Raw genomic sequence first — 3,897 nt, 5'->3', positions numbered from 1 at the left:
TGGCACCATGACAACAAACTCATGGTGCTGGCAGCATCATGCTGTGGTGATGTTTTTCAACAGCAGGGACTTGGAGACTAGTCAGGATCGAGGGAAAGATGAACAGAGCAAAATACAGAGAGGCCCTTGATGAAAAACTGCTCCAGAGCGCATAGGACCTCAGACTGGGGTGAAGTTTCACCTTCCAACAGGATAACGACCCTAAGCACACAGCCAAGACAACATAGGAGTGGCTTCGGGACAAGTCTCTGAATGTCCTTGAGTGGCCCAGCCAAAACATCTCTGGAGAGACCTGAAAATAGCTTTACAGCAACACTTTCCATCAAACCTGACAGAGCTTGACACGATCTGCAGAGAAGAATGAGAGAAACTCCCCAAATACAGGTGTGCCAAGTTTGTAGCGTCATACCCAAGAAGGCTCACGGCTGTAATCGCTGCCAAGGATGCTTCAACAAAGTATTGAGTAAAGGGTCTGAATACTTACGTATATGTGATATTGAATTTTTCTTTTTTCTTTTATATTTTCAAATATTTCTAAAAACCTGTTTTTACTTTGTCATTATGGGGTATTGTGTGTAGATAGATGGGGGTGGGGACAATTTAATCAATTTTAGAATAAGGCTGTAACGTAACAAAACATTGAAAAAGTAAAGGCCTCTGAGTACCCTCCAAATGCACTGTACGTGCCCATATGTCCATTATTGTCCGTTGTTGGAGACATTATTTGTGGCCTCTCTCATACTTACAGTATGGCCTGCATCTTCACCAACAGTTTGATCTCATTTAGTTGTTGTCTCTTGTCCTAACAGTCACCACAAATCTTCTTCACTTCAACACTTCCCACAGAAGCAGCTGAAACGGGTTCTGTTCCGAGTGCATCTACCCACCTTGCATTTTCTCCTCCCCCGGGACCCGTGTACAATTTTGGTGTACGCAATTGCTCGTGTGGAATCTTTGCTGCTGCCTTGGCCATCATACAGTAGGTTTCTCACGTAGGTTTCTCACGTAGCCCGTGTGCCAGACTCATGATGAAGTCTCCCCTGCTCATGGTGTCAGAGAGAGACCTGGCAGTGTGGACAACAACCTCTCCCTCAATATGATCAAGACAAAGGAGACGATCGTGGAAAACAAGAAAAGGAGGGACAAAAAGGCCATTAACATCGACGAGGCTGTAGCGGAGCAGGTCGAGAGTTTCAAGTTCAACATCACCAACGAACTATCATGATCCAAACACACCAAGATGTTTGTGAAGAGAGCACGAAACAGCGAAAGCAATCCAAGCGTTTGTGTAAGTTTATCGATTGCACGACAAAACGTTAAGTACATTTAGCATCCGGAAGCTTGGTCACAAAAATCAGAAAAGCAATCAAATTAATCGTTTACCTTTGATGATCTTCGGATGTTTTCACTCACGAGACTCCCAGTTACACAACAAATGTTCCTTTTGTTCCATAAAGATAATTTTTATATCCAAAATACCTCCCTTTGTTTGTCGCGTTATTTTCAGAAATCCACAGGAAAGAGGGGTCACGACAACGCAGACAAAAATTCCAAATAGTTTCCATAATGTCCACAGAAACATGTCAAATGTTGTTTATAATCAATCCTCAGGTTGTTTTTAAAATATATAATCGATAATATATCAACCGCAAACGTCTTTCACAGTAGGAAAGGGAAAAGCAATGCCTATCCAAAGTCTGTTGTGCGAGCAAAACTCATGTGACCACTTGATGCAATGTTATCGTTCTGGCTCATTTTTCAAAATAAAAGCCTGAAACTACACCTTGAGGAAGCAATTGTAAAAGGAATCTGGTTCATATCCCTTTAAATCCAGCAAAGGGAGGCTATGGAACATGGAGTTTTCAAAATAGAAGGCACTTCCTGTTTTGATTTTCCTCAGGGTTTCGCCTGCAATATCAGCTATGTTATACTCACAGACAATATTTTGACAGTTTTGGAAACTTTAGAGTGTTTTCTATCCAATACCTGAGACTGAGGAGCTGGCCGTTTACAATGGGCACCATTTCTTCCAAGCTACTCAATACTGCCCCTGCAGCCATATGAAGTTAAGGGCTTGTAAGTAAGCATTTCACAGTAAGGTCTACACCTGCTGTATTCGATGCATGTGACAAATAAAGTTTGATTTGATTCGTTGTTGATGCGCTGCTTGAACAACACGTGTGCGTTGATTACAGCCAAGTCAAGCATGTTGTAGAACACATCAACAGGCCAGCAGCGAGTTCCTCCTTTCACCTCGTGCCTGTGCCATCTGATCCAAAACATTATTAAACACTCGCTGCCCGATACGAGTCCTTTAACGAATATTGAAAATCATTCAGAATTAAGAATCAGAAAAATAAACATCAGAGATGTCATGATTCATTTCCGGCTTCTGAGTCATTTTAATTCAGATCTTGTAGCAACACTAATGAAGCATGTATATCCATTCGTCTTGGTCTTGTCATTGTAAATTATGCACAACCTCACGGCTTCTCCAAGTAGACCAGAGTAGACTAATTAAACTGCTTGGATTCAGTGGACTGATATAGGGAACATACCATTTAGAGATTATACATATAATGGATCAATTACAATAGAATGGCCAGCCTGTTCTTTTAGCTTCCCTGCTCATTAACTCACCCATCTTGTTCTATTAGCTTCCCCGCTCATTAACTCACCCATCCTGTTCTTTTAGCTTCCCCGCTCATTAACTCACCCATCCTGTTCTTTTAGCTTCCCCGCTCATTAACTCACTCATCCTGTTCTATTAGCGTCCCCGCTCATTAACTCACCCATCCTGTTCTTTTAGCTTCCCCGCTCATTAACTCACCCATCCTGTTCTTTTAGCTTCCCCGCTCATTAACTCACTCATCCTGTTCTATTAGCTTCCCCGCTCATTAACTCACCCATCCTGTTCTATTAGCTTCCCCGCTCATTAACTCACCCATCCTGTTCTATTAGCTTCCCCGCTCATTAACTCACCCATCCTGTTCTTTTAGCTTCCTTGCTCATCAACTCACCCATTCTCCCCCTTTCACCCCGTTATACTATGCTTCATATATTTAATCTGTTGTTATATGTGTGAAATTAGTTTGGGTATAGTTTAGGTTCAGTTTGGGTTCAGTTTAGGTTCAGTTTGGGTATAGTTTAGGTTCAGTTTGGGTATAGTTTAGGTTCAGTTTCGAAGTAATTATCGGGTGATTATCAATTGGGCACGGCACATTCAACTATCGGAGAAGGAGGGGAAACTGGGGAAAACCATTCCAGAATATGACATGCCCTCCAAAACGGGTCACATCTCTAGTTCTGTTCTTAACTATGGTTCCACCGCTTTATTATGATTCTAACAATGGCATTGTTTTGTATAGACTCCTTTAGAAACAGTCAAAGATGAGGGGGACATTACTTTAAAAATGGCAGAGTAATTCAAAACCTCTTAAGGATCTGCTCCTTTTTTTTTAAATTTTCACCCAAAATGACAATCTAACTGCCTGTAGCTCAGGCCCTGAAGCAAGGATATGCATATTCTTGGTACCATTTGAAAGGAAACACTTTGAAGTTTGTGGAAATGTGAAAGGAATGTAGGAGAATATAACACATTACATCTGGTAAAAGATAATACAAATAATGTTTTTTTTGTTTTTGTTTTGTACCATCATCTTTGAAATGAAAGAGAAAGGCCATCATGTACTATTACAGTCCAAGTGCAATTTAGGTATTGGCCAGCAGTGTATGTGCAACGTTTTAGACTGATCCAATGAACCATTAGATTTCTGTTCAAAATGTTGTATCAAGACTGCCCAAATTTGCCTAATTTGTTAATTAATAACTTTTCATGTTCAAAACTGTGCAGTCTCCTCAAACAATAGAATGGTATTCTTTCACTGTAATATCTAC

The sequence above is a fragment of the Oncorhynchus mykiss genome, chromosome 8 (genome assembly GCF_057628025.1).
Source record: "Oncorhynchus mykiss isolate SJ-2025 chromosome 8, ASM5762802v1, whole genome shotgun sequence".
In the NCBI taxonomy this organism is placed as follows: domain Eukaryota; kingdom Metazoa; phylum Chordata; class Actinopteri; order Salmoniformes; family Salmonidae; genus Oncorhynchus; species Oncorhynchus mykiss.
The sequence above is the reverse complement of the archived record's forward strand: the minus strand, read 5'-3'. Positions refer to the sequence as shown.